A 9,700-nucleotide genomic window follows, 5' to 3' on the forward strand; every position below is an offset into this window, starting at 1 on the left:
TGATTCCGTGATCCCTCTAGCTTTGCTTGGATGTTGTTCAAGACTTCTAAGAACCCCCAAGTGAGTACATAGTCCCCTCTTTTACTGTTTTTCAAACGTTTTGGGGTGAAACACATGTGCCTACTTGTTACTTTCGTGTCTTCATGTTTTTATATCATATACTTGCTATGTTCATTAGTACACTATTAGTACATAATTTCATTATGTTTTTATGCTATGTATGTTCATTTAGTGCATACTTAGTACATTGTTTTACACTACATTTTGTTGCATATGCTCATCCAGCATGTGGACACATTGATTTACATTTTGAACCGTTTGTAACCATTTGACTATGTGAACCGTTGTAACCATTTAATTATGTGAACTGTTTGTAACCGTTGAATTATGTGAACCATTTGTAACTGTTGAACCGTGTGAACCATTTGACTATGTGAACCGTTTGATACTGTTTGAACCGTTGGGTTAGGGAAGTGATTAGATAACGGGGCGGGTGTAATGTGTTAAAAGCATGGTGGATACGCCGCTGGTACTTCCTATATATAAGTGCTTTTAACACATTATATATCGTTGCGTTATCTAGATCACTTGGGCAAGGTTATCTAAACAAAGTTATATTATAAGGTTTTTCAAACGACATATATATACTATTCGAGTTTTTATTTCAAAACGATTTACAATCTGAATTTAACTAAACAAATGTTTTGGAGTTAAGAATCATGGTTACGAGATTTTATACATTATAAACAACTCGATTTGAGTTGGTTAATTATATCGCAATACTATACTTTTCAAAATAAGGTTTTTAAATAAGTATTGCAACATGCAAACTAGCCATGAATCCGACACTCAAACAAAACCTATGTACTCCCGGCATTTTTATGCTGACGTACCTATTTTCACATGTGTTTCAGGTACAATAGTTGATGATGCTTGATGATGATATTTGTGTACTCTCACAAAGGATTGGACGAGGCCTTAGTGAAATTAAAAGATACAAGACTATTTCTACATGTTTTGGTTTCAAATTCCAATGTAATACAATACACTTAATTCAATAAAATGAAACTGTTTAATCCATGGTTGTGAAACAATGATTCTATTACAACACTCCCTGACGTTTACGCCACGTTTTGTTGTTTTACATGGTCAGGATGTGACACTATAGGAACAACTGCCCGAGGTTGGCAAACGCAAATCAGACACCGGCTCGTGGTAGAGCTTTTAACTTGAATGCAAATGAGGCACGCACAGATAACGAAGTGGTGAACGGTACGTTCCTTGTTAACAACCATCCTGGTTCTGTTCTATTTGATTCGGGTGCCTATAAGAGTTTTGTGTCCTTAGCATTTGAGCCTTTCCTTTCGATGACTAGAACAAAACTAGGAAAGCCCTTGACAGTAGAAGTAGCTAGTGGTGAACATGTTGTACTCGACTCCGTTCTTCGAAATTGCCAGTTGAATCTTAATAACCATCTTTTCCCTATTGACCTCACACCGATGCAACTCGGGAGCTTCGATGTAATTGTCGGAATGGATTGGTTATCCAAGTACCATGCTGAGGTGGTATGTTTTGAAAAGTTGGTCTGTACACCGCTTTCGACTAGTGAGATCTTAGAAATTCATGGGGAGAAACCTGTTAGTAGCCTTAAACTCATGTCTTGTACCCAAGCCCGCAAATACCTATGAAAGAAATATGTTGCTTTCTTGGCACATGTCATCGAGGAGAAAGGCAAGGGTAAGACTATCCAAGATGTCCTTGTTGTTCGGGATTATCCTAAGGTATTTCTTGAAGAATTACCTGGTGCAAATCCTATTGCTAAATCACCTTATCGTCTTGCACCGTCTGAGATGCAAGAGTTATCTAAGCAGCTTTAGGAGCTATCTGACAAAGGATTCATTCGTCCAAGTGTTTCCTCTTAGGGCGCTCCTGTCCTATTTGTGAAGAAGAAAGGTGGATCTTTCAGGATGTGTATCGATTACCGTGAGCTTAACAAGCTTACCCCCTGTACGCCAAATTGAGTTCCGCATCGATCTCGTACGTGGTGCAAATCCTATTGCTAAATCACCTTATCGTCTTGCACCGTCTGAGATGCAAGAGTTATCTAAGCAGCTTCAGGAGCTATCTGACAAAGGATTCATTCGTCCAAGCTTTTCCTCTTGGGGCGCTCCTGTCCTATTTGTGAAGAAGAAAGATGGATCTTTCAGGATGTGTATCGATTACCGTGAGCTTAACAAGCTTACCATCAAGAATCGATATCCCCTACCTCGCATTGATGATCTCTTTGATCAGCTACAAGGTGCTACTTGCTTTTCAAAGATTGATCTACGTCCTGGGTATCATCAACTTCGAGTTCTTGAAGAAGATATTCCCAAGACTGCATTTCATACTCGATATGGTCACTATGAGTTTACTGTTATGCCTTTTGGTCTAAGAAATGCTCCTGTTGTTTTTATGGACTTGATGAATAGGGTTTGTAAGCCTTATTTGGGCAAGTTCATCATTGTTTTCATTGATGACATTCTGACTATTCTAAGACACGAGCTGATCATGAGCAACATCTCCGTCTTACAATGGAGCTCCTAAAGAAAGAGCAGTTTTTTGCCAAATTCTCCAAGTGTGAATTCTGGCTTAAGGAAGTTCAATTTTTGGGGCACATCGTTAACGAACAAGGTATACATGTAGATCCCGCCAAAATCAGTGCGATTAAGGATTGGGATATGCCTACTACTCCTACCGAGGTTCGTTCATTTCTTGGTCTCGCGGGTTATTACCGTCGTTTCATTAAAAACTTCTCAAAGATTGTGGTTCCTCTCACTGCTTTAACTCAGAAGAATAAACCTTTTGAGTGGGGCCCAAAAAAGAAGAAGCTTTCCAGACCTTGAAACAGAAGCTCTGCGATGCACCGATCTTAACCTTACCTGAGGGCAACGATGATTTTGTTGTTTACTGTGATGCATCCAACATAGGCGTTGGCTGCGTTCTTATGCAAAGAAACAAAGTCATAGCTTATGCATCAAGACAGCTGAAGGTACACGAGAAAAACTACACGACTCATGATCTTGAGTTGGGTGGTGTAGTCTTTGCTCTCAAAACCTGGAGACACTACCTTTGTGGTACAAAGTGCGTTGTTTTCACTGACCACAAGAGTCTCCAGCATATCTTCAATCAGAAAGAACTAAACATGAGGCAACGACGTTGGGTTGAGCTTCTAAACGACTACGATTGTTAAATTCGCTACCATCCTGGTAAGTCGAATGTCATGGCTGACGCATTGAGTCGTAAGGAACGTGTCAAGCTTCACTGTGCTCAAGTTCGATCTGATATTCAAACTCGCATTTCTCAGGCTCAACATACTTATGTTACACAAGACTTGATGGGCAAAGAATTACCGTGTTATATTAAGCCTGAGCTTGAACTAAAAGACTTTGGGATATTCTATTTCATGGGCCGTTTGTGGGTCCCAAGTATAGACAATCTTCGCACCTTGCTAATGGATTAAACACACAAGTCTCGTTATTCTATTCATCCTGGTGCAGATAAAATGTATAAGGATCTTTGAACCCAGTATTGGTGGCTGGGTATGAAGAAAGACATAGCCTTATATGTTTCCAAATGCCTTACTTGTCTCAAGGTTAAAGCAGAAAATCAACATCCCTCTGGATTATTGGAGCAACCAGTGATACCGGTTTGGAAATGGGAAAACATCTCTATGGATCTCATTACCAAGCTACCACGCACTAAAAGAGGTCATGACACCATTTGGGTTGTTGTTGATCGTCTTACAAAGTCAGCACATTTCTTGCCAATCCGTGAGGATTTATCTGCTGACAAGCTTGCCAAGATATACGTTGATGAGATTGTATCTCGACATGGTGTTCCTTTGAACATTATATCTGACAGAGATGCTCGATTCTCGTCTCGCTTTTGGAGAACCATGCAATCTGCCATGGGTACCCAACTTCATTTGAGCACAGCGTATCATCCGCAGATGGATGGTCAATCTAAGAGAACAATCCAGATACTGGAGGATATGCTTAGAGCGTGTGTGATTGATTTTGGTGGTAGTTGGGATTCGCATCTACCGTTGATCGAATTCTCCTACAACAATAGTTATCACTCTAGCATCAACATGGCTCCTTTCGAAGCTTTATACGGTCGAAAATGTCGTTCACCGGTCTGCTGGAGTGAGATAGGTGAAGCTCAGCTTACTGGACCAGAACTCATTCTAGAGACTACAGATAAGGTCAAGAAGATTCGTGATAACCTACAGACAGCTAGAAGACGTCAAAAGAGTTACGCGGATCGACTACGCAAGCCCTTGGAATTTCAAGTCGGTGATCACGACCTACTCAAGGTATCCCCTTGGAAAGGTGTGATTAGATTTGGAAAGAAAGGAAAACTTGCACCACGCTATGTTGGAGCATTTAAGATCGTTAAAAGAATCGGCAAAGTAGCCTACAGACTTGAGCTACCTCCTGAACTTGGAAATGTTCATCCAACTTACCACGTGTCCAATCTCAAAAAGTGTTTAGCTGATGAGAACCTCCACATACCACTTGATGAAATTCGTGTTGATGACACGATGCATTTTGTTGAGAAACCTGTGGAAATCATGGACCGTGAAGTCAAGAAGCTCAAACACAAGCGCATACCTATTGTCAAAGTTCGTTGGGAATCTTAACGTGGCCCAGAATTTACTTGGGAACGTGAAGATCAGATGAAAGCGAAATATCCACATCTATTCTCACAAGTTTCCTCTAAATAAATTTCGGGACGAAATTTCCTAAGCTAGGGGAGACTGTGACATCTGTGCTTGTGTAATCATTGTTCAAACTCTGGACAATTCAATATTAATAAAACAGTGTGTTTTGATCCCAATGTTTGTTATTTATGTTTGACATTTTGCACGTTTTGATTTTTGATTGATTTCAAACTCTATATCGCTTTCTGGAAAGTTATACGCAAACTGATGCGTAAACGTAATCAGTTTAACGAGACAAACACTCAGAAACAGCAACATAAGCTTAACATACCTTAAATATCCTTTACATGACTTAGAAATAAGTTTTGAAGGGTTTGGTATGGCAAAAACAAGTTTATTCGCTCACAGGGACTATTTGTGCCAACTTGCAAAAGTCTGTTGTTTCGTAAGGCAACGTACAGTCCGGAACTTGATCATAAGCTAAACATACCATAAATAACCTAAACATGGCTTAGAAATAAGCTTTGATAGGTTTGGTGTGCAAAAAACATGCTTATTTGATCTTACAAGGACTAACAGCTTCAAAAACGGTGTAAGTTTGCATTTACGCGCATATCTTACGTTCTGACCACATCTGGACACCCAAAATTTTTGTGGACATTAAAATATTTTTATTTTAGTGATCGGCATGCAAAAATACCGTTTGTCGCTTAATTTGGATCGTTTTCGCGTCCGTTCGAGTTTCGTCGTAATTAGACGAATAACGCGACCGTACGACCAAACGAGCCGACATCCGGGAGTTTTCCGAGCATATTTTGAGTCCTCTATTCTTTGACCACCTTGTAGGGCTTTGAAAATGGCTTAACAGGTGTTAAAAGTGCCAAAAATGGACTTATGTATGTGCAAGGACCATTCTTGCAGATCTGCCAAACTTGTCTACACGGGCCGCGTAAGCCCAGTCTCTAGCTTACGCGGGCCACATAAAAAGGCCCAGCGACAGAAATCAGTTTTTAGCAATCTGATTGATGTTCAGGGGCTGTTTATGAAAATTTTCTTGTGTGTTAACCAAGTTAACACCTCTCCAAGGCTTCTAATCTGCTCTTAACACATGTATGGCCATGATCTTTTGCTTGGAGGTTACATAAACACATGTCTTTATCTTGTTTTCATCAACTACTATAAATAGCCATGCCTTTCATTTGAATTCCTCACCCTTGATCTGATTTCTCTAAGTTGAAGTTACAATACTTCATACCTGAGATTTTAAGATCAAGTTCTCCCTAGCAAGGACCCTTTGTAAGCTTCCTTCGTTCTTTTATCGCTTTCCTAGCGTAAAAGTCAAACAGTGTTTGACTTTCAGCTTTGACCAGTCATGGTCAACGCAAAGTTCGATGGTTATAATCCTTAGTGATTATACCTACCGATTACCACGTTAACTAGGCGTAGTGACGAGTCAAAGTTTCGGTCAAAATGCGTTTTAGCACGCATTTTCCAACGGAACTACTTTTAGGTATCAAAACACTTTGTTTTGATACCAAATCAGTTTTCTAAGTAGGTTAAACATGTTTTGACATGTTAACTCGTCACTATTAGTTTAGTGCTTGTTTAGGGTCGTAAGTTAAGCGATCTAAACAACCGCTTAGACTTTCAAACCCGACCTGTTTGGTCGATCATTAGGATCCGAACAAGCTTGTTTAGTGATCATAGTTGCATAGGGAATAACCTCTGAGGTTATACCTTATGATCACATAGGATTGGTTAGTTATTTGTTAGTTAGCTTATATGCCCACAGGAAATGACCAAAATGCCCTTTTGAAGCATAAATCCGTATTTTGCCTATGTGAAAATATTTTTTATATATAATCTGATTTAGTAACATGTTTAGGCATATTTGGGCATGTAAGACATGACATAGCACATAGATAACCATCCGACCATAGTTTTGCGCAAACGACGCATTATAGTAGCTTATACTACCATAATGGGTCGAAACGGGTCAAAAGCACTTGGGTAGACTTTCAAATCAGAATGTTAGCTCTATTAAATCATACCATATGAGTTCAAATACTCATTTGATTTATAGAACATCATTCTATCCTATCTCCCGATTTAGGATCCAATTATTAACATAGTTACCTATATTAGGTGTCGGTTGATTAGTGATCCTTGGAGCCTTGTTTGGTCTTATTCTCAAGACTATTAGGCAATCCCAAGTGAGTACATAGTTCCCCTTTTTACCGCTTTCAAATATTTTGGGGTGATACACATGTACATACTTGTTACTTATGTGCTTTTCATTGCTTTTATGACATAAACATGCTAGTTTCATCTAGTACACATATAGTACATGCTTTCAGTTATGTTTTGCTGTGTATGTAAAGCATGCTAGCACATTGATTTCATAAGACACTTTTGTTGCATATGTTTACTCAGCATATGGACGCATTGTTTTACATGACATTTCTGCTATGTATGTTTACTGAGCATGCTAGCACATTGTTTTACATGAACATTTCTACTATGTATGTTTACTTAGCATACCTAGTACATGGTTTTCACATGCTACACTGGTTATGACATTTGGTATGTTCAATCAGGACAATAATACATTAATTAACATTGATCACGCCGCTCGGTAGTATGTAATGGTACCATAGGACTTGACAAATCCCGTTTCTGACTTCCTAGGTTTGCTTGGAAGTTGGGAATGACAGAATCCGATATACATAACTTAGATAAACCTTTAATTTGTTTAAGGGTTTGTCGCCACAGTCGCAAGGCTTGAATGTATGCGATTAACATTACTGCATAAATGTTTTTAATTATAAAGCATTGTTTCCTGGAAAACATAACATTTGATTTAAACTTAGGTTTATTCAAAAACCTTGTTTTGTACATTTTCCTTTGGGGTTGAGTAATTACTAGTTATTCACCATACATGACATTTGTTTTCACATTGACGTTATCACATAGTTTGAGTAGATACTTTCTATTTGCTATGCATTACATTTGGTTATACAAGATACATTTCACACATGACATTGAACATGGTTTACACATAAACATTTTGACATTGAACAAGACATTTTGGTTGATTATTGATAAGTGACTTATGTAACGGGGCTATGTGTTATATGATAAAAGCAAGGTGGATACGCCGCTGGTACTTCCTATATATAAGTGCTTTTATTGTATTATACATTGTTGCGTTATCTAAACCACTATGATAAGGACAAGAAACATTTTTACAAGAACACGACATTGTTTTACAAATTACATATGTTACACAAATTCAAACTTGGTTATTCGTTTAACCATGCATTGTCCTTTCATTATCATTTGATTTTCATATCGATTTTAACATTGTGACACCTGTGTCACTGTAACCATCAAACAAATACCAAACCAATGAAATATTGTGTTTCATACTTGGGATTTTTGAAAATATGTGTATCATTTGCACATATCAATTCTTGTTCGATTTCGGGCTTTAAATCGCTTTCTAGAAGGTTATACGCGATCTGATGCGTAAATATAACCAGTTTAATGCAACAAACACTCCGAAATAGTGACATAGGCTTAAAATACCTTAAATAACCTTTACATAAGTTAGAAATAAGTTTTGGATGGTTTGGTATGCCAAAATCAAGTTTATTCGCTTACAGGGACTAAATTCGACAAACTGCGAAAGTATGCCGATTTGTAAAGTAATGAACAATCCGAAACTTGACCATAAGTTAAACACACCTTAAATATCCTTTACATAGCATAGAAATAGGCTTTGAGGGGTTCGGTGTGCTAAAATAAACTTTATGCTCATTCAGGAACTAAAAGCATCAAAAAGTGCGCAAGTTTGCATTTTCGCGCGTATCTTACGTTCTGAATATATCCAGACATCCAAAAATTTACGTAATCATTAAAATATTATATTTTAGTGATTAGCATGATAAAATTCCATTCGTCGCTTAATTTGGATCGTTTTTGCGTTCGTTACGACTTCCGTCGTAATTAACCGAACAACGCAACCGTACGACCAAACGAACCGACATCCGACATATTTTTGAGCATGTTTTGAGTTCCCAATACTTTAACTTCATTTTAGAGCCTTGAAATGGGGTTAACGGGGCTTAAACGTGTCAAAAATGCATCGAAAACCAAGTTTTGGGCATGCAGGGGCTAAAAGTGTAAGTCTGTCAAAGTCTTAGGCCTGGGGCGTAAGCCCAAGCTTAATTCTTACGCGGGGCGCGAGAGCCAATCAGACAGAAACATTGAATCTGGTCTTTTAGCTCGTTTTTGATGGTTTTGATCAGTGGATTTCAATGCTAAGGGCTGGTTTGTGTGGAGAACAAGTCCCCCAATCAGTCCTTAACACTTGTATGGCCTAGATCATTCCCTCTTCTCCAAGAAATGATCCTAACGGTCTTGCGAAAACTATAAATAGCCATCAATTTCTCACTTGTTCCTTGCTCATTCCCTCATTCTCTTCTCTACAATCTGCATTGGGAGCTTTCTCAATCTTATTTGGAAGTTGGTTTTCTTGTAGAAAAAATAGCAAGGACCCATAGTGAGAATTCTTTCATTCTTTTTATTGTTTTCCTAGTTTGAAAGTCAAATATTGTTTGACTTTCAGTTTGACCAGTCTATGGTCAACGCAAAGTTCGGTTGAACTTTGCAACGTGATTGTAATCACGTTGGTGATAATCCTTAGTGATTATACCCGCTGATTACCACGTTAACTAGGTGTAGTGACCAGTCAAAGTTTCGGTCAAAATGTGTTTTAGCACGCCTTTTGCAACGGAACTACTATTAGGTATCAAAACACTTTGTTTTGATACCAAATCAGTAGGTTAAACATGTTTTGACATGTTTAGCTCGTCACTTTTAGTAGGTTAAACATGTTTTGACATGTTGCATAGGGAATAACCTTCCGAGGTTATACCTTATGGTCACCGAGTTTAAGTAGTTGTATGATAGGTGGATTATATGCCTTAGGTA

This window comes from Helianthus annuus, chromosome 17, assembly GCF_002127325.2.
Source record: "Helianthus annuus cultivar XRQ/B chromosome 17, HanXRQr2.0-SUNRISE, whole genome shotgun sequence".
In the NCBI taxonomy this organism is placed as follows: domain Eukaryota; kingdom Viridiplantae; phylum Streptophyta; class Magnoliopsida; order Asterales; family Asteraceae; genus Helianthus; species Helianthus annuus.